Genomic DNA, 26,659 nt, shown 5'->3' with positions numbered 1-26,659 from the left:
AAGAAAGCAGTCTTACATATTTGTTTAATATGTGCGTTGAAGGACATGTCCTGGTCAAAAATGACTCCAAGGTTCCTCACCGCGTTACTGGAGGCCAAGGTAATGCCATCCAGAGTAAGAATCTGGTTAGATACCATATTTCTAAGATTTTCAGGGCCGAGTACAATAACCTCAGTTTTATCTGAATTAAGAAGCAGAAAGTTAGCGGCCATCCAGGTCTTTATGTCTTTAAGACATTCCTACAGTTTAACTAATTGGTGTGTGTTATCTGGCTTCATGGACAGATAGAGCTGGGTGTCATCAGCATAGCAGTGAAAAGGTATGCTATGTCTTCTAATGATACTGCCTAAGGGAAGCATGTATAATGTAAACAGAATTGGTCCTAGCACTGAACCCTGTGGAACTCCATAATTAACCTCAGTGTGTGAAGAGGACTCTCCATTTACATGCACAAACTGGAGTCTATTAGATAGATATGATACAAACCACTGCAGCGCAGTACCTGTAATACCTACAGCATGTTCTAATCGCTCTAATAGGATATTATGGTCGACAGTATCGAATGCTGCACTGAGGTCTAGCAGGACAAGCACAGAGATGAGTCCACTGTCAGAGGCCATAAGAAGATCATTTGTAACCTTCACTAAAGCTGTTTCTGTGCTGTGATGAGCTCTGAAACCTGACTGAAACTCTTCAAATAAACCATTCCTCTGCAGATGATCTGTTAGCTGTTTGACAACTACTCTTTCAAGGATTTTTGATATGAAAGGAAGGTTGGAGATTGGCCTATAATTAGCTAAGACTGCTGGGTCTAGAGATGGCTTTTTGAGTAAAGGTTTAACTACAGCCAGCTTGAAGGCCTGTGGTACATAGCCGATCATTAGAGATAGGTTGATTATATTTAAGATCGGAGAATTAATTAATGGCAGGACTTCTTTGAGCAGTTTTGTAGGAATGGGGTCTAAAAGACAGGTTGATGGTTTGGAGGAAGTAATTATTGAAGTTAACTCAGAAAGATCAATTGGAGAAAAAGAGTCTAACTTAACATCAATGGTACTAAGAGTAGCTGTAGATAATATTACATCTGTGGGATGATTATTGGTAATTTTTTCTCTAATGATAAAAATTTTATTTGTGAAGAAGTTCATGAAGTCATTTCTAGTTAACGTTAAAGGGATGGTTGGCTCAAAAGAGCTCTGACTTTTTGTCAGCCTGGCTACAGTGCTGAAGAGAAACCTGGGGTTGTTCTTATTTACTTCAATCAGTGATGAATAGTAAGATGTTCTGGCTTTGCGGAGGGCTTTCTTATAAAGCAGCAAACTATTTCTCCAGGCTAAATGATGATCCTCTACATTCGTGACACGCCATTTCCTCTCCAGATTACGAGTCATCTGCTTTAGGGTACGTGTTTGAGAATTATACCACGGAGTCAGGTACTTTGTCTCAATTCGTAAGTGAGCAAGAGGAAAGTTGTGTGTTTGGATAAATTGGGTGGAGTTTTTGTTGTTGTGGGCAGCATGGTGCCACAGTGGTTAGCACTGTTGACTCCCAGCTAGAAGGTTCTGAGTTTGATTAAACCATCTGAACTTTTTAAATAAACATCTTAACTTTCTGTGTGAAGTTTGCATGTTCTCCCCGTGGTTGTTCCGTACCCCTCGGGGTATTCTGGATTCCTCACAGCAAATTCAAAAGTGTTAAATTTTTTGGTGTTAATAGTCTTCTTGCAAAAGTAGAGTTAATTTTACTCTAAGCAGAGTCACATTCTTTTAATGTAACTCTGAGGTGTAAAATGATAGTAGTTAAAATCGAGTGTTAAAAATGAGTGTTTCTCTGTCAAATCTGGAGGTGTTACAATGGAAACATTAACTCTTGACCTCTTAACTCTGAACTCCTACAGGGGCTATGACACCAACAGAGTAAATTCACAGACTCCGCCCCCAGCACGGCTCCAATCGAAGCTGAAGTGAAGCCGTTTCAGAACATTTGCTCTACATATTTGAGTTGTTTGCCATGCTTGGTAAGTCACTTTTTCAAAGATTGTTTCAATTGTTATTAGCTTTTACTTCTGTGGCTCTTTGGAGTTGAGACAAAGCTGTGTGAAAGGCATTAGCCATGTTGCTCGGTGATAGCATAATATTCTGTTTTAGCTAGCTGAAAGGTATTGTTTGCGGGCAAATACCACAGCCTTGAAAAAAAGCTTGCATGTGAATTTTCAGTCAAACTTTTGGTCAAATACACCTAAAACAATGTCTAGAATGTGAAATGTTGGTATAATGGTGCTACTTGAAGCCTGAAAACGATCGCCCATAAAAATAAAAAAAAACGAGCAAACAGCAGTAGCTGACGTCCTGACTGGATTCTACGTTAGCATAGATCCCTCCAGAGTTTTGTGCACACGGTTTAGGTAAAAATGAAAAAGGTTGAGGTTTTACATTTAGTTCAGTATTACCTGTTGCCTGCGTCCTTGTCTTTTGGGAAAATACTTTACACAAGTAATGGCTCAAAGAGGATTCCTTTTTTTTTTTTTTTTTTTTTTTTTTTTTACTGTGCTGCAATTGTTTACTGGATTATTTGTGCCATTAATTAGTGTCAACTAATTTTTATTCGATCTCCGCACAGGATATGCTTGTGAAGATGGAATATGGGGGAGAGCAGAAGTGCGTTGAAGTTCCACAAAGGGATGAATGAAGGACATGCATATTGTATTGAAGAAATAAGTGATGAGAACGCTGTTATTTGCATTTACCATGTCAGACCTTTTGATAAACAAAATTCTAATGAAAGTGAGAACATGTATACTGTTACATCTTTCAGAAAATGTTTTGAAATTGTGGTGCACAGTTCAGAATAAATGTTTTTCAAAAACCATTGCATCTTTTTAGTAAATGTTTATTTCCAAAAGAAATTTCTAGAAGTTCAGAACAGTAAAATTCCCGCTTTTTAGAATGAATTAGAAGATAACTCTTACGTAGTTAAACTAAAATACTCTTTGAGAGTTAATATATAAACTCTTAACACCAAGTGTTAAATTATCAACTCCAGACAGATTTGGTGTTTAACACTAAATCAGAGTTAACGTACCAACTCTCCAAAAAGAGTTAAATTAACACTCTCTGGTGTGGACCCATATAGACACTTTAATAGTGTTGAAATCAAATCCGACAGTGTTAATTTGGACATGATGGATTTGCTGTGCTCCCACAGCCCACAGATATGCAGTTAGTAAGGTCAGGTTAATTGGTGGTGGTCGCTGTGTGTTAGTTTGATCAATGACCTGTCTAGAGTGTGCCCTGCCTTTTGCCATTGTTACCATGGAAATGGATTGTATTTCACTCACATTTGCAACTAAAAAAACAGACCTACAATTGAAACGTATTTAGGAGCCACATGTGTATAAAAAGTCTGATAATATTAAGCCTACGCACACTGCAAGGGTAAAAGTAGCAGTGATGATAACACTGGGACAGTTTAACATGGAGCTGGAGTCAGTTTACACCACAGTGAGGAGCAAAGAGGTCAGTCTGAGAGAAACGTTTCTATGTTTCTGGCAACATAGAAAACAGTGCTTTTCACCATGAAAACATTTACTGGTAAAAAGCTAGTGGAAGTCCTTTATCAAACCACCTGATCAACCAACAAACTTTGCAGCTGTTCCATCCACTGTTGTTTGTTTTACACAGCAAAACATCTGGAGTTAGCCTCCAGTGTGCTTTACTAGACCATATTTATTTCAAGGCTTTTGTAACATTTTTCAAATTGAAAGTGAAATAATATAAAATACTATGTTAATTAAGTTGTATTAATATTAAAAGAAGAAGAAAAATGGCAGAAATGATACAAATGCAGCATTGTTATTTGACAAAAATTGTAGTGGATGTCATTTGTGGACCTCAATTTTTACAGATTTAACCTCCTAAGATCAGAACGTTTTCATGGCATACATTTTTAATTTCTCTTTGCATTTTGGGCTGATTGGGACCTGATGAATGTAAAAACAAAGACTGACGTGATTTTTATAAACCTAACAACACAACAGTCAATTGATATTCTCAGGTATGGAGGGGGAAGTCAGCAGGAGGGGTCATAGTAGGAGTTTTGCCAGAAGAGAGGAGTCACATTGACAGGGATCATCCCTGAGGCTATCACACAAAATGCAAAGTTACTATCACATTAAATATGAGCAAATGTAGAGAATAAGATCCACACCTCTTCTGGTGCCATGCACTTACACATCCTCATCATCTGAACTGCTGTCTTACTGTCCCTCCATCATCTTCATCATCCTTCAATGCTTCTGTGTGAGTCCTGGAAGTCTAAAAGATCATGATATCACACTTAACTGGAACCAAACTTCTTTCTTTTTGTTCCGCCTGTTCCGTTTGGTTCTTTTGCCATCAGAATTATTTTCTAAAGGCCAAGAAAGATGCCCAATGGGTTTACTTTACCAAATGGACCATCCCGGCCTTGCCATATTGGTCTACTTGATTGACCTTTGTTTTTATTGTTTATTTTATTTTATTTTCACTTGCTACACACACAGACATGACTGGGGGAAGGAAAAGAGAGAAAGAAAGAGAGGTAGGGTAAAAAAAAACAGTGGGGAAGAGGAACGGTGATAAAGGGCAAAAAACAAAAACCAAGAAAACAAACAGACAAAAATACACACATTAATCACCTGGATCACCTGTTGAGAAAGAAAAAAGAGAAAACAAGCAAAAAAGAGAGCAATATAATAAACAACATCATCGCGATGATGTATGTGAATATAACAGTAAATACTAAATGTTAAACATTATTGTGCAGCACGTAAGATCGACAGCGCACGGTGTGCTTTGAGGTAGGAGCCAAAAAGGGTGTAGTTTGTGGGTGTGAACACCCGTGTGTACACCTGTGAGCATGAGCGCACTTGTTTTTAAAAGGTTCCTTCATGTAATGATCTGCTGGGGAGCCATAGCCGCGTCCTCCGGGACATTAAGCAGGTATGGAGGAGATCCAGGCTCCAGATATCCAGAGGCCCTCAGAGCACAAGAGACCAAAGAAGACCAACAGAGGGGCAGCTGAGCCACTGTCCCAGAAAGAGAAAAGCAGACCGCCCCGACTCTGCAGCAGCAGAGATGCCCCAATCGGATGGCAACTCCTCCTCCCAGCTCCCCCACCCCAACAGGCAACAGAGAGTGGGGGGGTGAAGACTCCAAACCGCCCTCCGCCCGCTCATATGTAGTGTTGATGCATGTGTAAGGTGCATTTAAAACCCAGGAGGGCATGGAGCTACCTGCCAGAGAGCAGCAGGTAAGTGCATAGCCCCTCCCGAGAGCCCTCAATGTCTACGTGTATTTAAAATTGAGAGGTGGGCAATGGCGCCAGGAGTGAGGTTGTACACCCTGATGGTCTTCTGGATGCCATGTAGCGTGCCCACCTCCAAGGTCCAAGGTGTCAGTAATGTGAATGTCTAAGTTGTGGGATAAAATTGAGGCACAGGCAGCCAGAAGGGGACAGAGGGGGGGATGCCTCCCCTGCACCCTGGTGACACACCTTTACCCCAAGGCCCTGCATGTGTGGGTGATTGTGGTGGAGCAGGACAAGGGAGGCAGCAGGAGATGGCAAGGGAAGGAAGAGAGGGGCAAGTGGCCCCTCCCTTGGGCCAGCTCCCCCGCTGACCCCAGTAGGCACTCCGATACTCTGCAACCCACCAGGGCAAGGGGGTCCAGGCCCATCCGGAATGGGGCCCAGTTCAGCAGCACCGCCCGACCCACAGAGCCCGAAGCAGCCCACCCGACCCCACCACAAAAGTTCATGATATGTCTAATATCATGAATTTTTCCGCTCTCCTGAATATTTCTTGAGCATGGGATAAGTGTGGGTTCAAAGTGCATTTTAAGTCCAAGTTACCTCTAGACCAGGGATGTTACAGTGCCCAAAGTGATGACTACTTCACTGGTACATCATATGGAAGCCAACAGCACCCTAACCCTAATAAATATTTCTGATCTTGTAACAGAGTATGAGAGGGTTAAATTGATGCAGGTGCTTCAACTAAAAGTCCACACTAGTGTGGGTTAGGTCCCATAACTGGTTGTTAAAAACCTCACTATACTATATCAAAGTGAGACAAAGATAGAGCGATATCAAAATCTATGAATCCCACGGGTGTGTGTCTCCATCGCTATGATTGTTTCCAAGATCTTAGTACTGACTATGGGTGGGTTTCAATAATCGATTTATTGATTCAAATCAATTTTAGCTTTAATAATGAAATATTGATTCATTAAAATCGTGAATCAAATTTTAAATATACATGTACTTTGCCAGAAATGTCAGAATCTCAGTTTAAACCTGACTACAACAACCACGAAACATGGTTTCCGCAAGAAGACGTAAACACAGAGCGCGGACCCAACGTATCAGAATCAGTGAGGTGTTGGCTTTCACACCCAGCCGTTGGGGCTGAAAGCCGAAACCTTACAGATTCTGATGTTCAATTCAATTCAATTCAATTTTATTTATATAGCGCCAAATCACAACAAAAGTCGCCTCAAGGCGCTTCATAGATACAGAGAAAAACCCAACAATCATATGACCCCCTATGAGCAAGCACTTTGGCGACAGTGGGAAGGAAAAACTCCCTTTTAACAGGAAGAAACCTCCGGCAGAACCAGGCTCAGGGAGGGGCGGGGCCATCTTCTGCGACCGGTTGGGGTGAGAGAAGGAAGGCAGGATAAAAGACATGCTGTGGAAGAGAGACAGAGGTTAATAACAGATATGATTCAATGCAGAGAGGTCTGTTAATACATAGTGAGTGAGAAAGGTGACTGGAAAGGAAAAACTCAATGCATCATGGGAATCCCCCGGCAGCCTACATCTATTGCAGCAAGGGAGGATTCAGGGTCACCTGGTCCAGCCCTAACTATATGCTTTAGCAAAAAGGAAAGTTTTAAGCCTAATCTTAAAAGTAGAGATAGTGTCTGTCTCCCGAATCCAAACTGGAAGCTGGTTCCACAGAAGAGGGGCCTGAAAACTGAAGGCTCTCCCTCCCATTCTACTTTTAAATACTCTAGGAACAACAAGTAGGCCTGCAGAGCGAGAGCGAAGTGCTCTATTAGGGTGATATGGTACTACAAGGTCATTAAGATAAGATGGGGCCTGATTATTTAAGACCTTGTATGTGAGGAGCAGGATTTTGAATTCAATTCTGGATTTAACAGGAAGCCAATGAAGGGAAGCCAAAACAGGAGAAATATGCTCTCTCTTTCTAGTCCCTGTCAGTACTCTTGCTGCAGCATTTTGGATTAGTTGAAGGCTTTTCAGCGAGCTTTTTGGACATCCTGATAATAATGAATTACAGTAGTCCAGCCTGGAAGTAATAAATGCATGAACTAGTTTTTCAGCGTCACTCTGAGACAGGATATTTCTAATTTTAGAGATGTTGCGCAAATGGAAGAAAGCAGTCTTACATATTTGTTTAATATGTGCGTTGAAGGACATGTCCTGGTCAAAAATGACTCCAAGGTTCCTCACCGCGTTACTGGAGGCCAAGGTAATGCCATCCAGAGTAAGAATCTGGTTAGATACCATATTTCTAAGATTTTCAGGGCCGAGTACAATAACCTCAGTTTTATCTGAATTAAGAAGCAGAAAGTTAGCGGCCATCCAGGTCTTTATGTCTTTAAGACATTCCTGCAGTTTAACTAATTGGTGTGTGTTATCTGGCTTCATGGACAGATAGAGCTGGGTGTCATCAGCATAGCAGTGAAAAGGTATGCTATGTCTTCTAATGATACTGCCTAAGGGAAGCATGTATAATGTAAACAGAATTGGTCCTAGCACTGAACCCTGTGGAACTCCATAATTAACCTCAGTGTGTGAAGAGGACTCTCCATTTACATGCACAAACTGGAGTCTATTAGATAGATATGATACAAACCACTGCAGCGCAGTACCTGTAATACCTACAGCATGTTCTAATCGCTCTAATAGGATATTATGGTCGACAGTATCGAATGCTGCACTGAGGTCTAGCAGGACAAGCACAGAGATGAGTCCACTGTCAGAGGCCATAAGAAGATCATTTGTAACCTTCACTAAAGCTGTTTCTGTGCTGTGATGAGCTCTGAAACCTGACTGAAACTCTTCAAATAAACCATTCCTCTGCAGATGATCTGTTAGCTGTTTGACAACTACTCTTTCAAGGATTTTTGATATGAAAGGAAGGTTGGAGATTGGCCTATAATTAGCTAAGACTGCTGGGTCTAGAGATGGCTTTTTGAGTAAAGGTTTAACTACAGCCAGCTTGAAGGCCTGTGGTACATAGCCGATCATTAGAGATAGGTTGATTATATTTAAGATCGGAGAATTAATTAATGGCAGGACTTCTTTGAGCAGTTTTGTAGGAATGGGGTCTAAAAGACAGGTTGATGGTTTGGAGGAAGTAATTATTGAAGTTAACTCAGAAAGATCAATTGGAGAAAAAGAGTCTAACTTAACATCAATGGTACTAAGAGTAGCTGTAGATAATATTACATCTGTGGGATGATTATTGGTAATTTTTTCTCTAATGATAAAAATTTTATTTGTGAAGAAGTTCATGAAGTCATTTCTAGTTAACGTTAAAGGGATGGTTGGCTCAAAAGAGCTCTGACTTTTTGTCAGCCTGGCTACAGTGCTGAAGAGAAACCTGGGGTTGTTCTTATTTACTTCAATCAGTGATGAATAGTAAGATGTTCTGGCTTTGCGGAGGGCTTTCTTATAAAGCAGCAAACTATTTCTCCAGGCTAAATGATGATCCTCTACATTCGTGACACGCCATTTCCTCTCCAGATTACGAGTCATCTGCTTTAGGGTACGTGTTTGAGAATTATACCACGGAGTCAGGTACTTTGTCTCAATTCGTAAGTGAGCAAGAGGAAAGTTGTGTGTTTGGATAAATTGGGTGGAGTTTTTGTTGTTGTGGGCAGCATGGTGCCACAGTGGTTAGCACTGTTGACTCCCAGCTAGAAGGTTCTGAGTTTGATTAAACCATCTGAACTTTTTAAATAAACATCTTAACTTTCTGTGTGAAGTTTGCATGTTCTCCCCGTGGTTGTTCCGTACCCCTCGGGGTATTCTGGATTCCTCCCACAGCCCACAGATATGCAGTTAGTAAGGTCAGGTTAATTGGTGGTGGTCGCTGTGTGTTAGTTTGATCAATGACCTGTCTAGAGTGTGCCCTGCCTTTTGCCATTGTTACCATGGAAATGGATTGTATTTCACTCACATTTGCAACTAAAAAAACAGACCTACAATTGAAACGTATTTAGGAGCCACATGTGTATAAAAAGTCTGATAATATTAAGCCTACGCACACTGCAAGGGTAAAAGTAGCAGTGATGATAACACTGGGACAGTTTAACATGGAGCTGGAGTCAGTTTACACCACAGTGAGGAGCAAAGAGGTCAGTCTGAGAGAAACGTTTCTATGTTTCTGGCAACATAGAAAACAGTGCTTTTCACCATGAAAACATTTACTGGTAAAAAGCTAGTGGAAGTCCTTTATCAAACCACCTGATCAACCAACAAACTTTGCAGCTGTTCCATCCACTGTTGTTTGTTTTACACAGCAAAACATCTGGAGTTAGCCTCCAGTGTGCTTTACTAGACCATATTTATTTCAAGGCTTTTGTAACATTTTTCAAATTGAAAGTGAAATAATATAAAATACTATGTTAATTAAGTTGTATTAATATTAAAAGAAGAAGAAAAATGGCAGAAATGATACAAATGCAGCATTGTTATTTGACAAAAATTGTAGTGGATGTCATTTGTGGACCTCAATTTTTACAGATTTAACCTCCTAAGATCAGAACGTTTTCATGGCATACATTTTTAATTTCTCTTTGCATTTTGGGCTGATTGGGACCTGATGAATGTAAAAACAAAGACTGACGTGATTTTTATAAACCTAACAACACAACAGTCAATTGATATTCTCAGGTATGGAGGGGGAAGTCAGCAGGAGGGGTCATAGTAGGAGTTTTGCCAGAAGAGAGGAGTCACATTGACAGGGATCATCCCTGAGGCTATCACACAAAATGCAAAGTTACTATCACATTAAATATGAGCAAATGTAGAGAATAAGATCCACACCTCTTCTGGTGCCATGCACTTACACATCCTCATCATCTGAACTGCTGTCTTACTGTCCCTCCATCATCTTCATCATCCTTCAATGCTTCTGTGTGAGTCCTGGAAGTCTAAAAGATCATGATATCACACTTAACTGGAACCAAACTTCTTTCTTTTTGTTCCGCCTGTTCCGTTTGGTTCTTTTGCCATCAGAATTATTTTCTAAAGGCCAAGAAAGATGCCCAATGGGTTTACTTTACCAAATGGACCATCCCGGCCTTGCCATATTGGTCTACTTGATTGACCTTTGTTTTTATTGTTTATTTTATTTTATTTTCACTTGCTACACACACAGACATGACTGGGGGAAGGAAAAGAGAGAAAGAAAGAGAGGTAGGGTAAAAAAAAACAGTGGGGAAGAGGAACGGTGATAAAGGGCAAAAAACAAAAACCAAGAAAACAAACAGACAAAAATACACACATTAATCACCTGGATCACCTGTTGAGAAAGAAAAAAGAGAAAACAAGCAAAAAAGAGAGCAATATAATAAACAACATCATCGCGATGATGTATGTGAATATAACAGTAAATACTAAATGTTAAACATTATTGTGCAGCACGTAAGATCGACAGCGCACGGTGTGCTTTGAGGTAGGAGCCAAAAAGGGTGTAGTTTGTGGGTGTGAACACCCGTGTGTACACCTGTGAGCATGAGCGCACTTGTTTTTAAAAGGTTCCTTCATGTAATGATCTGCTGGGGAGCCATAGCCGCGTCCTCCGGGACATTAAGCAGGTATGGAGGAGATCCAGGCTCCAGATATCCAGAGGCCCTCAGAGCACAAGAGACCAAAGAAGACCAACAGAGGGGCAGCTGAGCCACTGTCCCAGAAAGAGAAAAGCAGACCGCCCCGACTCTGCAGCAGCAGAGATGCCCCAATCGGATGGCAACTCCTCCTCCCAGCTCCCCCACCCCAACAGGCAACAGAGAGTGGGGGGGTGAAGACTCCAAACCGCCCTCCGCCCGCTCATATGTAGTGTTGATGCATGTGTAAGGTGCATTTAAAACCCAGGAGGGCATGGAGCTACCTGCCAGAGAGCAGCAGGTAAGTGCATAGCCCCTCCCGAGAGCCCTCAATGTCTACGTGTATTTAAAATTGAGAGGTGGGCAATGGCGCCAGGAGTGAGGTTGTACACCCTGATGGTCTTCTGGATGCCATGTAGCGTGCCCACCTCCAAGGTCCAAGGTGTCAGTAATGTGAATGTCTAAGTTGTGGGATAAAATTGAGGCACAGGCAGCCAGAAGGGGACAGAGGGGGGGATGCCTCCCCTGCACCCTGGTGACACACCTTTACCCCAAGGCCCTGCATGTGTGGGTGATTGTGGTGGAGCAGGACAAGGGAGGCAGCAGGAGATGGCAAGGGAAGGAAGAGAGGGGCAAGTGGCCCCTCCCTTGGGCCAGCTCCCCCGCTGACCCCAGTAGGCACTCCGATACTCTGCAACCCACCAGGGCAAGGGGGTCCAGGCCCATCCGGAATGGGGCCCAGTTCAGCAGCACCGCCCGACCCACAGAGCCCGAAGCAGCCCACCCGACCCCACCACAAAAGTTCATGATATGTCTAATATCATGAATTTTTCCGCTCTCCTGAATATTTCTTGAGCATGGGATAAGTGTGGGTTCAAAGTGCATTTTAAGTCCAAGTTACCTCTAGACCAGGGATGTTACAGTGCCCAAAGTGATGACTACTTCACTGGTACATCATATGGAAGCCAACAGCACCCTAACCCTAATAAATATTTCTGATCTTGTAACAGAGTATGAGAGGGTTAAATTGATGCAGGTGCTTCAACTAAAAGTCCACACTAGTGTGGGTTAGGTCCCATAACTGGTTGTTAAAAACCTCACTATACTATATCAAAGTGAGACAAAGATAGAGCGATATCAAAATCTATGAATCCCACGGGTGTGTGTCTCCATCGCTATGATTGTTTCCAAGATCTTAGTACTGACTATGGGTGGGTTTCAATAATCGATTTATTGATTCAAATCAATTTTAGCTTTAATAATGAAATATTGATTCATTAAAATCGTGAATCAAATTTTAAATATACATGTACTTTGCCAGAAATGTCAGAATCTCAGTTTAAACCTGACTACAACAACCACGAAACATGGTTTCCGCAAGAAGACGTAAACACAGAGCGCGGACCCAACGTATCAGAATCAGTGAGGTGTTGGCTTTCACACCCAGCCGTTGGGGCTGAAAGCCGAAACCTTACAGATTCTGATGTTCAATTCAATTCAATTCAATTTTATTTATATAGCGCCAAATCACAACAAAAGTCGCCTCAAGGCGCTTCATAGATACAGAGAAAAACCCAACAATCATATGACCCCCTATGAGCAAGCACTTTGGCGACAGTGGGAAGGAAAAACTCCCTTTTAACAGGAAGAAACCTCCGGCAGAACCAGGCTCAGGGAGGGGCGGGGCCATCTTCTGCGACCGGTTGGGGTGAGAGAAGGAAGGCAGGATAAAAGACATGCTGTGGAAGAGAGACAGAGGTTAATAACAGATATGATTCAATGCAGAGAGGTCTGTTAATACATAGTGAGTGAGAAAGGTGACTGGAAAGGAAAAACTCAATGCATCATGGGAATCCCCCGGCAGCCTACATCTATTGCAGCAAGGGAGGATTCAGGGTCACCTGGTCCAGCCCTAACTATATGCTTTAGCAAAAAGGAAAGTTTTAAGCCTAATCTTAAAAGTAGAGATAGTGTCTGTCTCCCGAATCCAAACTGGAAGCTGGTTCCACAGAAGAGGGGCCTGAAAACTGAAGGCTCTCCCTCCCATTCTACTTTTAAATACTCTAGGAACAACAAGTAGGCCTGCAGAGCGAGAGCGAAGTGCTCTATTAGGGTGATATGGTACTACAAGGTCATTAAGATAAGATGGGGCCTGATTATTTAAGACCTTGTATGTGAGGAGCAGGATTTTGAATTCAATTCTGGATTTAACAGGAAGCCAATGAAGGGAAGCCAAAACAGGAGAAATATGCTCTCTCTTTCTAGTCCCTGTCAGTACTCTTGCTGCAGCATTTTGGATTAGTTGAAGGCTTTTCAGCGAGCTTTTTGGACATCCTGATAATAATGAATTACAGTAGTCCAGCCTGGAAGTAATAAATGCATGAACTAGTTTTTCAGCGTCACTCTGAGACAGGATATTTCTAATTTTAGAGATGTTGCGCAAATGGAAGAAAGCAGTCTTACATATTTGTTTAATATGTGCGTTGAAGGACATGTCCTGGTCAAAAATGACTCCAAGGTTCCTCACCGCGTTACTGGAGGCCAAGGTAATGCCATCCAGAGTAAGAATCTGGTTAGATACCATATTTCTAAGATTTTCAGGGCCGAGTACAATAACCTCAGTTTTATCTGAATTAAGAAGCAGAAAGTTAGCGGCCATCCAGGTCTTTATGTCTTTAAGACATTCCTGCAGTTTAACTAATTGGTGTGTGTTATCTGGCTTCATGGACAGATAGAGCTGGGTGTCATCAGCATAGCAGTGAAAAGGTATGCTATGTCTTCTAATGATACTGCCTAAGGGAAGCATGTATAATGTAAACAGAATTGGTCCTAGCACTGAACCCTGTGGAACTCCATAATTAACCTCAGTGTGTGAAGAGGACTCTCCATTTACATGCACAAACTGGAGTCTATTAGATAGATATGATACAAACCACTGCAGCGCAGTACCTGTAATACCTACAGCATGTTCTAATCGCTCTAATAGGATATTATGGTCGACAGTATCGAATGCTGCACTGAGGTCTAGCAGGACAAGCACAGAGATGAGTCCACTGTCAGAGGCCATAAGAAGATCATTTGTAACCTTCACTAAAGCTGTTTCTGTGCTGTGATGAGCTCTGAAACCTGACTGAAACTCTTCAAATAAACCATTCCTCTGCAGATGATCTGTTAGCTGTTTGACAACTACTCTTTCAAGGATTTTTGATATGAAAGGAAGGTTGGAGATTGGCCTATAATTAGCTAAGACTGCTGGGTCTAGAGATGGCTTTTTGAGTAAAGGTTTAACTACAGCCAGCTTGAAGGCCTGTGGTACATAGCCGATCATTAGAGATAGGTTGATTATATTTAAGATCGGAGAATTAATTAATGGCAGGACTTCTTTGAGCAGTTTTGTAGGAATGGGGTCTAAAAGACAGGTTGATGGTTTGGAGGAAGTAATTATTGAAGTTAACTCAGAAAGATCAATTGGAGAAAAAGAGTCTAACTTAACATCAATGGTACTAAGAGTAGCTGTAGATAATATTACATCTGTGGGATGATTATTGGTAATTTTTTCTCTAATGATAAAAATTTTATTTGTGAAGAAGTTCATGAAGTCATTTCTAGTTAACGTTAAAGGGATGGTTGGCTCAAAAGAGCTCTGACTTTTTGTCAGCCTGGCTACAGTGCTGAAGAGAAACCTGGGGTTGTTCTTATTTACTTCAATCAGTGATGAATAGTAAGATGTTCTGGCTTTGCGGAGGGCTTTCTTATAAAGCAGCAAACTATTTCTCCAGGCTAAATGATGATCCTCTACATTCGTGACACGCCATTTCCTCTCCAGATTACGAGTCATCTGCTTTAGGGTACGTGTTTGAGAATTATACCACGGAGTCAGGTACTTTGTCTCAATTCGTAAGTGAGCAAGAGGAAAGTTGTGTGTTTGGATAAATTGGGTGGAGTTTTTGTTGTTGTGGGCAGCATGGTGCCACAGTGGTTAGCACTGTTGACTCCCAGCTAGAAGGTTCTGAGTTTGATTAAACCATCTGAACTTTTTAAATAAACATCTTAACTTTCTGTGTGAAGTTTGCATGTTCTCCCCGTGGTTGTTCCGTACCCCTCGGGGTATTCTGGATTCCTCCCACAGCCCACAGATATGCAGTTAGTAAGGTCAGGTTAATTGGTGGTGGTCGCTGTGTGTTAGTTTGATCAATGACCTGTCTAGAGTGTGCCCTGCCTTTTGCCATTGTTACCATGGAAATGGATTGTATTTCACTCACATTTGCAACTAAAAAAACAGACCTACAATTGAAACGTATTTAGGAGCCACATGTGTATAAAAAGTCTGATAATATTAAGCCTACGCACACTGCAAGGGTAAAAGTAGCAGTGATGATAACACTGGGACAGTTTAACATGGAGCTGGAGTCAGTTTACACCACAGTGAGGAGCAAAGAGGTCAGTCTGAGAGAAACGTTTCTATGTTTCTGGCAACATAGAAAACAGTGCTTTTCACCATGAAAACATTTACTGGTAAAAAGCTAGTGGAAGTCCTTTATCAAACCACCTGATCAACCAACAAACTTTGCAGCTGTTCCATCCACTGTTGTTTGTTTTACACAGCAAAACATCTGGAGTTAGCCTCCAGTGTGCTTTACTAGACCATATTTATTTCAAGGCTTTTGTAACATTTTTCAAATTGAAAGTGAAATAATATAAAATACTATGTTAATTAAGTTGTATTAATATTAAAAGAAGAAGAAAAATGGCAGAAATGATACAAATGCAGCATTGTTATTTGACAAAAATTGTAGTGGATGTCATTTGTGGACCTCAATTTTTACAGATTTAACCTCCTAAGATCAGAACGTTTTCATGGCATACATTTTTAATTTCTCTTTGCATTTTGGGCTGATTGGGACCTGATGAATGTAAAAACAAAGACTGACGTGATTTTTATAAACCTAACAACACAACAGTCAATTGATATTCTCAGGTATGGAGGGGGAAGTCAGCAGGAGGGGTCATAGTAGGAGTTTTGCCAGAAGAGAGGAGTCACATTGACAGGGATCATCCCTGAGGCTATCACACAAAATGCAAAGTTACTATCACATTAAATATGAGCAAATGTAGAGAATAAGATCCACACCTCTTCTGGTGCCATGCACTTACACATCCTCATCATCTGAACTGCTGTCTTACTGTCCCTCCATCATCTTCATCATCCTTCAATGCTTCTGTGTGAGTCCTGGAAGTCTAAAAGATCATGATATCACACTTAACTGGAACCAAACTTCTTTCTTTTTGTTCCGCCTGTTCCGTTTGGTTCTTTTGCCATCAGAATTATTTTCTAAAGGCCAAGAAAGATGCCCAATGGGTTTACTTTACCAAATGGACCATCCCGGCCTTGCCATATTGGTCTACTTGATTGACCTTTGTTTTTATTGTTTATTTTATTTTATTTTCACTTGCTACACACACAGACATGACTGGGGGAAGGAAAAGAGAGAAAGAAAGAGAGGTAGGGTAAAAAAAAACAGTGGGGAAGAGGAACGGTGATAAAGGGCAAAAAACAAAAACCAAGAAAACAAACAGACAAAAATACACACATTAATCACCTGGATCACCTGTTGAGAAAGAAAAAAGAGAAAACAAGCAAAAAAGAGAGCAATATAATAAACAACATCATCGCGATGATGTATGTGAATATAACAGTAAATACTAAATGTTAAACATTATTGTGCAGCACGTAAGATCGACAGCGCACGGTGTGCTTTGAGGTAGGAGCCAAAAAGGGTGTAGTTTGTGGGTGTGAACACCCGTGTGTACACCTGTGAGCATGAGCGCACTTGTTTTTAAAAGGTTCCTTCATGTAATGATCTGCTGGGGAGCCATAGCCGCGTCCTCCGGGACATTAAGCAGGTATGGAGGAGATCCAGGCTCCAGATATCCAGAGGCCCTCAGAGCACAAGAGACCAAAGAAGACCAACAGAGGGGCAGCTGAGCCACTGTCCCAGAAAGAGAAAAGCAGACCGCCCCGACTCTGCAGCAGCAGAGATGCCCCAATCGGATGGCAACTCCTCCTCCCAGCTCCCCCACCCCAACAGGCAACAGAGAGTGGGGGGGTGAAGACTCCAAACCGCCCTCCGCCCGCTCATATGTAGTGTTGATGCATGTGTAAGGTGCATTTAAAACCCAGGAGGGCATGGAGCTACCTGCCAGAGAGCAGCAGGTAAGTGCATAGCCCCTCCCGAGAGCCCTCAATGTCTACGTGTATTTAAAATTGAGAGGTGGGCAATGGCGCCAGGAGTGAGGTTGTACACCCTGATGGTCTTCTGGATGCCATGTAGCGTGCCCACCTCCAAGGTCCAAGGTGTCAGTAATGTGAATGTCTAAGTTGTGGGATAAAATTGAGGCACAGGCAGCCAGAAGGGGACAGAGGGGGGGATGCCTCCCCTGCACCCTGGTGACACACCTTTACCCCAAGGCCCTGCATGTGTGGGTGATTGTGGTGGAGCAGGACAAGGGAGGCAGCAGGAGATGGCAAGGGAAGGAAGAGAGGGGCAAGTGGCCCCTCCCTTGGGCCAGCTCCCCCGCTGACCCCAGTAGGCACTCCGATACTCTGCAACCCACCAGGGCAAGGGGGTCCAGGCCCATCCGGAATGGGGCCCAGTTCAGCAGCACCGCCCGACCCACAGAGCCCGAAGCAGCCCACCCGACCCCACCACAAAAGTTCATGATATGTCTAATATCATGAATTTTTCCGCTCTCCTGAATATTTCTTGAGCATGGGATAAGTGTGGGTTCAAAGTGCATTTTAAGTCCAAGTTACCTCTAGACCAGGGATGTTACAGTGCCCAAAGTGATGACTACTTCACTGGTACATCATATGGAAGCCAACAGCACCCTAACCCTAATAAATATTTCTGATCTTGTAACAGAGTATGAGAGGGTTAAATTGATGCAGGTGCTTCAACTAAAAGTCCACACTAGTGTGGGTTAGGTCCCATAACTGGTTGTTAAAAACCTCACTATACTATATCAAAGTGAGACAAAGATAGAGCGATATCAAAATCTATGAATCCCACGGGTGTGTGTCTCCATCGCTATGATTGTTTCCAAGATCTTAGTACTGACTATGGGTGGGTTTCAATAATCGATTTATTGATTCAAATCAATTTTAGCTTTAATAATGAAATATTGATTCATTAAAATCGTGAATCAAATTTTAAATATACATGTACTTTGCCAGAAATGTCAGAATCTCAGTTTAAACCTGACTACAACAACCACGAAACATGGTTTCCGCAAGAAGACGTAAACACAGAGCGCGGACCCAACGTATCAGAATCAGTGAGGTGTTGGCTTTCACACCCAGCCGTTGGGGCTGAAAGCCGAAACCTTACAGATTCTGATGTTCAATTCAATTCAATTCAATTTTATTTATATAGCGCCAAATCACAACAAAAGTCGCCTCAAGGCGCTTCATAGATACAGAGAAAAACCCAACAATCATATGACCCCCTATGAGCAAGCACTTTGGCGACAGTGGGAAGGAAAAACTCCCTTTTAACAGGAAGAAACCTCCGGCAGAACCAGGCTCAGGGAGGGGCGGGGCCATCTTCTGCGACCGGTTGGGGTGAGAGAAGGAAGGCAGGATAAAAGACATGCTGTGGAAGAGAGACAGAGGTTAATAACAGATATGATTCAATGCAGAGAGGTCTGTTAATACATAGTGAGTGAGAAAGGTGACTGGAAAGGAAAAACTCAATGCATCATGGGAATCCCCCGGCAGCCTACATCTATTGCAGCAAGGGAGGATTCAGGGTCACCTGGTCCAGCCCTAACTATATGCTTTAGCAAAAAGGAAAGTTTTAAGCCTAATCTTAAAAGTAGAGATAGTGTCTGTCTCCCGAATCCAAACTGGAAGCTGGTTCCACAGAAGAGGGGCCTGAAAACTGAAGGCTCTCCCTCCCATTCTACTTTTAAATACTCTAGGAACAACAAGTAGGCCTGCAGAGCGAGAGCGAAGTGCTCTATTAGGGTGATATGGTACTACAAGGTCATTAAGATAAGATGGGGCCTGATTATTTAAGACCTTGTATGTGAGGAGCAGGATTTTGAATTCAATTCTGGATTTAACAGGAAGCCAATGAAGGGAAGCCAAAACAGGAGAAATATGCTCTCTCTTTCTAGTCCCTGTCAGTACTCTTGCTGCAGCATTTTGGATTAGTTGAAGGCTTTTCAGCGAGCTTTTTGGACATCCTGATAATAATGAATTACAGTAGTCCAGCCTGGAAGTAATAAATGCATGAACTAGTTTTTCAGCGTCACTCTGAGACAGGATATTTCTAATTTTAGAGATGTTGCGCAAATGGAAGAAAGCAGTCTTACATATTTGTTTAATATGTGCGTTGAAGGACATGTCCTGGTCAAAAATGACTCCAAGGTTCCTCACCGCGTTACTGGAGGCCAAGGTAATGCCATCCAGAGTAAGAATCTGGTTAGATACCATATTTCTAAGATTTTCAGGGCCGAGTACAATAACCTCAGTTTTATCTGAATTAAGAAGCAGAAAGTTAGCGGCCATCCAGGTCTTTATGTCTTTAAGACATTCCTGCAGTTTAACTAATTGGTGTGTGTTATCTGGCTTCATGGACAGATAGAGCTGGGTGTCATCAGCATAGCAGTGAAAAGGTATGCTATGTCTTCTAATGATACTGCCTAAGGGAAGCATGTATAATGTAAACAGAATTGGTCCTAGCACTGAACCCTGTGGAACTCCATAATTAACCTCAGTGTGTGAAGAGGACTCTCCATTTACATGCACAAACTGGAGTCTATTAGATAGATATGATACAAACCACTGCAGCGCAGTACCTGTAATACCTACAGCATGTTCTAATCGCTCTAATAGGATATTATGGTCGACAGTATCGAATGCTGCACTGAGGTCTAGCAGGACAAGCACAGAGATGAGTCCACTGTCAGAGGCCATAAGAAGATCATTTGTAACCTTCACTAAAGCTGTTTCTGTGCTGTGATGAGCTCTGAAACCTGACTGAAACTCTTCAAATAAACCATTCCTCTGCAGATGATCTGTTAGCTGTTTGACAACTACTCTTTCAAGGATTTTTGATATGAAAGGAAGGTTGGAGATTGGCCTATAATTAGCTAAGACTGCTGGGTCTAGAGATGGCTTTTTGAGTAAAGGTTTAACTACAGCCAGCTTGAAGGCCTGTGGTACATAGCCGATCATTAGAGATAGGTTGATTATATTTAAGATCGGAGAATTAATTAATGGCAGGACTTCTTTGAGCAGTTTTGTAGGAATGGGGTCTAAAAGACAGGTTGATGGTTTGGAGGAAGTAATTATTGAAGTTAACTCAGAAAGATCAATTGGAGAAAAAGAGTCTAACTTAACATCAATGGTACTAAGAGTAGCTGTAGATAATATTACATCTGTGGGATGATTATTGGTAATTTTTTCTCTAATGATAAAAATTTTATTTGTGAAGAAGTTCATGAAGTCATTTCTAGTTAACGTTAAAGGGATGGTTGGCTCAAAAGAGCTCTGACTTTTTGTCAGCCTGGCTACAGTGCTGAAGAGAAACCTGGGGTTGTTCTTATTTACTTCAATCAGTGATGAATAGTAAGATGTTCTGGCTTTGCGGAGGGCTTTCTTATAAAGCAGCAAACTATTTCTCCAGGCTAAATGATGATCCTCTACATTCGTGACACGCCATTTCCTCTCCAGATTACGAGTCATCTGCTTTAGGGTACGTGTTTGAGAATTATACCACGGAGTCAGGTACTTCTGATTTGAGGCCTTAGTTTTCACAGGAGCTACAGTATCCAGAGTCGTACGTAGTGAGGAGGTGAAATTATTAACAAGATAATCGACCTCTGTTGGGGTAGCGTTCAGATAGCTGCTCTGCTCTGTGTTGGTACAGGGCATTGGAGATGATAACAGTGGGTGGATTATATTCTTAAACTTAGTTACAGCACTTTCAGAAAGACATCTACTTTGATAAAGTCTACTCTTCACCGCTGTGTAATCAATTATTGTAAAAGTAAATGTTATCAGGAAATGATCAGACAGGAGAGGGTTTTCAGGAAACACTGTTAAATGTTCAGGTTCGATGCCATATGTTAAAACAAGATCTAGAGTGTGATTAAAGTGGTGGGTGGGTTCTTTTACATTTTGAGAGAAGCCAATTGAGTCTAATAACAGATTAAATGCCATGTTGAGGCTGTCATTTTTAGCATCTACATGGATGTTAAAATCACCCACAATAATTATTTTATCTGAGCTCAGAACTAAATTAGATATAAAGTCTGAGAAATCAGACAGAAACTCTGTGTAAGGCCCAGGTGGACGATAGATGATAACAAGTAAGACTGGTTTCTGAGTTTCACAGCTGGGGTGGACGAGGCTAAGCATCAGGCTTTCAAATGAATTAAAAGTCTGTCTTGGTCTTTCATTAATTAATAGGCTGGTGTGAAAAAATTGCTGCCACACCGCCCCCTCGGCCTGTGCTTCGAGATTTCTGGTAGTTAGAATGACTCGGGGGTGTTGATTCATTTAAACTAACATAATCATCCTGCTGCAACCAGGTTTCTGTAAGGCAGAGTAAATCAATTTGTTGATCAATTATTAAGTCATGTACTAACAGAGACTTGGAGGAGAGAGACCTAATATTTAATAATCCACATTTCACTGTTTTACTCTTTGGTTCAGATGTGTTGGCTTCGTGTTTGTGTTTTTTGCACTAGATTCTGAAGCTTCAAGTTTCATCACTCTCCAATCAAAATTGACTGAACCAGCAGCAAAAGAAGCTCCAAAGTATACAGGAGAGGTGGAGGAAGATCTCAGCCTGGGTGTTTATTGTCTTATGTAGTCTGGAAGATGAGTGGATGGTGGGGTGGGTGCAGTTTTCTCTGTGGTGGGGTTGGGAGGACTGTCCCGGGCTCTGTGGGGCCGGGAGGCGCTGCTGCGCTGGGCCCCGGTCTGGATGGGCCTGGGCCCCCTTTCCCTGGCGGGTCGCGGAGTATGGGAGTGCCTACTGGGGTCAGCGGGGGAGCTGGCCCCAGGGAAGGGTCACTTGCCCCTCCCTTCCTTCCCTCCCCATCTCCAGCTGCCTCCCTCTTCCCGCTCCACCACAACCACCCACACATGCAGGACCTTGGAGTAGGGGTATGTCACCAGGGTGCAGAGGAGGCTACCCCCCCCCCCCCTCTGTCCCCTTCTGGCTGCCTCTGCCTCAATTTTATCCCACAACTTAGACATTCACATTAGTCACACTCTCATTACACATACATATAGGATCTTGGGGGTGGGCACGATACATGGAGTCCAAATTACCATCAGGGTGTACACCCCACCCCTGGCATCGTTGCCCACCTCTCAATTTTAAATACACGTAGACATTGAGGGCTAGCAGGAGGGACTATGCGCTTACCTGCTGCTCTCTGGCAGGTAGCTCCAAGCCCTCCTGGGTTTTAAATGCACCTTAGAACACACATGCATCAACACTACAATGAGCGGGTGGAGGGGGGTTTGGAGTCTTCTCTCACCCCCATTCTCTGCGACCTGCTGGAGCGGGGGAGCTAGGAGGAGGAGTTGGCCGTCCGACTGCGGTCTGGAGTGTGGGGCCTCCCTTCTGCTGCGGAGTCGGGGCGGTCTGCCTCTCCCCACCGTAGGGAAAAGGGTAACACCACCTGGGTCTGGGTGCAGTTCCCCCCTCCAGGGGCGGGGGCACCTAGACCCGGTTTGTAGAGTACGCTTGGGGAGTGTGATTGTGTGTACAGCGTCTCTTTATGTCTGTCTCCACGTTGGTTGAGTGTGGAGTAAGTGCATATGAGAGCATGAGGGTGGGAATGGATGTTTGTATCTGTGTGTGCCTGTATGTCTGTGTCTATATGTCAGGTTGGGTGTCAGGCACCACCTCTCTGGGGACATCTCAGGCCCTCCAAGGTTTGGAGGCCTATCTCCCCCTACCACCACTTCCCCTGCCAGTGGCGGTCCCCCTCGGACATCGGTGCGTTGGTGGTTCTTTGTGTCTGGGGGTGGGCGTCCAGGTACACACCGGCTCACTCCTTGGCGGCCGCTTATCGGGGCCTGGAGCCTGGGGCTCGCTCGGGCCACTTCGGAGATGGGGTGCCCCCGGCCTCTCGGCCTGGGGCTCGGTCACTCAGGCGCGGCTGGCTGCCGGCGGAGCTCACGGGCGCGTCACTGCAACTCCCCCTGGCTTCTGCTCCGCGGCTGCTGGGTGAGCCCTCATCTGGGACTCTCCTCAGCTCTTTCTGGGACAGTGGCGCAGCTGCCCCTCTGTTGGTCTTCCTTGGTCTCTTGTGTTCTGGGGGCCTCTGGATGTCTGGAGTTTTGATCTCCTCCATACCTGCTTCACGCCCTGGAGGACGGGGCTGTGGCCCCCCCACACCCTCTAGCAGATTATTACATGAAGGAACCTTTTAAAAAACAAAAAACAAGCGCGTCCATGCTCACAGGTGTACACACGGGTGATCACACCCACAAACTACACCCTTTTTGGCTCCTACCTCAAAGCACACTGTGTTCTGTTGATCTTATGTGCTGCACAATAATGTTTAATATTTAGTATTTACTGTCATATTCCCATATATCATTGTGATGTTGTTTATTCTATTACTCTTGTTCTCTTCAGCTTGTTTTCTTTTTTCTTTCTCAGCAGGTGACCCAGGTGATTGATATATGCATTTTTTTTCTCTGCCCGTTCTGTTGGTTTTTGTCTTTTGCCCTTCTCCCCCGTCCCTCTTCTCAGCTGTTTCTCTTTCCCTCTTTCTTTCTCCCCTTCTTTCCCCCAGTCAAGTCTGTCCCGTATTCAGTAAGTGAAAATAAAATAAACAATAAAAGGTGAATCAAATGGACCATTACGGCAAGGCTGGGATGGTCAATTTGGTAAAGTAAATCCGTTGGGCATCTTTCTTTGCCTTTAGACAACAATTCTGATGGCAAAAGAGCCAAACGGGACAGGCAAAAAGAAAAAAAAAAAAGAAGCTCCAAAGTAAGCTTCACATAAATATCATCATGAATTCCCTCTTACTTTTACTGTTTGGCTTCCACCATTTTAAAAATCACAGTAACTAATTACTTCCCCGAAAAAGTAATCCCATTACTTTACTGATTACTTATTTTCAAAAGTAATTACTTACTTAGTTACTTTTTAAAAACATGATTTACAACCTGAATATGTGATAAAGTGATAGATCTTTCAGCCCAGCGCTACTTTTTCTGCATAATCCATCATTCAAAATGTAATCAAATGGAAACGTCTCTTTTTAAAACTTGTTTTATTAGTTTTAATCTTTTAAAAATTTTTATTATATGCAACATTCTCTGACTGGAAGAAATTTGTTTAAAATTTAAACCTATTTTCTGCACATTCCAGCACATAAAATAACAATATTTTTTTGTGTTTACACTCAGTCTTTCAAATAGATGCAAGTAACACACAGTAGAAAATAAATAAAATCAAAGACTAGCGGTCCTTTTGCTCTATTTTCACCTGTATAGCAGGAGTGGGGAAGGCGGAGGTTTGCCCTGGTGCAGGTGCACTTTAAAATCTAATTAGTAAGCGGTTTATCCTGGTGCAGGTGTGCCGCAGCGGTCAGTTAAAGAATCCGCGAGTTTCTCTGTGAGTTTCCCATTACGTGGTAGCGCACTCGGTGCTTGCTCGGAAGTTTAGGGGTTTTTTTTCGCTGTAAAAAGAAGTTTTCTTCCCACGCACAATGGACGCTAATGTTTTTGTCACTTTTTATGGAATCAAACTCAAAGTAAGGTCAGTAGTTCCACGCTTTAAACGCTGCACGCTCATACTCTCTCCCGCACTCGATATATTATCGATTGTTGATCTGCACACAGCTACTACAATACTCAATACTTGAAATGTGCAAATCACTTGTATTTTTATTTTTATACCTATTTATTCTGTTTATCCCCTTCGTATATTTTATTTATATATGTCTCTGTATTTATATGTGTGTGTATATATAATATTCTGTAACTTCTGTCAGTGCTGTGCTTTTGGAAACCTAATTTTCCAGAGGAACCCACCCGAGGGATTAATAAAGTTTTATCTTATCTCTCTTAGCTGTTGTCACGACCGTCGCACTCGCATACGTCTCTGTCATGAGACATTCTTGCAAAAATAAAAATAAAAAAATCACGGTTTTAGTAACACAGTGCTTACGGGAAAGTAATGGTAATCTAATTACCGTTTTTGCAATAGTAATCCCTTACTTTACTTGGAAAAAAGTAATCGGATTACAGTAACGCATTTAACACGTTACTGCCCATCTCTGCTGATAAATGATCAGAATTATAACATTACTGACTGAGGCAACATTTCCCTGATTCAAACCTTGTAAATCGCAATTTTAAAAAACAACCTTTTGAAAATCAGTTTTTAGTCATTATTATTATTATTATTATTATTATTGTGTGAGGCTCTTGTGGTCCTCCATAGTCAAAAGCTAGAAAAAAAGCATTCACTAATTACAAGCGATCTACTACTTAAAAAAAAAAAAAATAATAATAATAATAATAATGGATACTTTATTGATCCCCATGGGGAAATTACTTGTTTTTCTCTGCATTTGACCCATTCACTCAGTGAAGCAGTGGGCAGCCCACTAAGCAGGCGCCCGGGGAGCAGTGTGTAGGGACGGTACCTTGCTCAGGGGTACCTCAGGGTAGCCGTTAAGTGGATTCGAACCGCCGACCTTCCGATCATGGGGCGACCACTTTACTGACTAGTTTTTTTCCCCTTCCCATTTTTTGTTGCCAATGATATTTGTGGTGTGAATGTTTCATAATCAACAGGAGGCAGGTTCACCATAACCACACACATCCAGACTCAGACATCATGTTACACGATACAGTCCACGGTAGCTATATGCTCCAAGTGAAGCTGAAGAAAGCATCTTCGTGGTTCAGAGGTTTCTCAGCAGAGGAGGATTTAGCTGAAACAGCTGAAGTCACGTTTGGTTTTTACAACAATGACAACAAAAAAAACACCAGTTTTGCTAACAGATGTAGAATTTTGCTGGAGCACAGCTCTTTACAGTTTATGTTTACATGAATTTCTAAATTAGTATAAAACATCAGAAACAAAGAAAAATCTTGTGCATAATATGGCAGAATCCTTTTTTTATGCGTCTTGCAAACATTAAAAATGACACCTCAGAAATAAAATCTCAAAAGAAATTTAAACAAAACTTTATTTAAACATTAGGAACACAAAGCAAACACTAAAACTAAACCTAAACAATGATCAAACAGAACAAGAGGATACTGAACCTTAACCATCATGAAATGTATGATCATGGTTTTCCTGGTACATTTTAATAATGAGGTGATAAACTTAACTATTGCAGAAAGCATGTTCAAAAGTTGATTAATTCTGAGATCAGAAACCTTAGCCCCTTTTTCCATTAGTACCTACTTGGATCAACTTGGCACAATTTGCCAAGGTTTTCCATCTTTGTAAAGAATCAGGTCACAGTACCTGATACCAGGTACTGTGACCTGATTCTTTACAAATCCTATCATGTGAATTCATGGATTTTTTTTTCACATTCTGTCTCTCACAGTTGAAGTGTACCTCTGGTGCAAATTACTGACCTCTGTCATCATTTTAAGTGGGGGAACTTGCACAATCGGTGGCTGACTAAATACTTTTTTGCCCCACTGTAAATCCCTGCTTCGAAATAAACTCTTTTTGTAGGTTTCATGT

The sequence above is a fragment of the Diplotaxodon limnothrissa genome, linkage group LG3 (genome assembly GCF_057381915.1).
Source record: "Diplotaxodon limnothrissa isolate DT_005_m linkage group LG3, D_limnothrissa_male_GT1.1, whole genome shotgun sequence".
NCBI classification, from domain to species: domain Eukaryota; kingdom Metazoa; phylum Chordata; class Actinopteri; order Cichliformes; family Cichlidae; genus Diplotaxodon; species Diplotaxodon limnothrissa.
Note: the sequence above shows the minus strand (reverse complement) of the source record.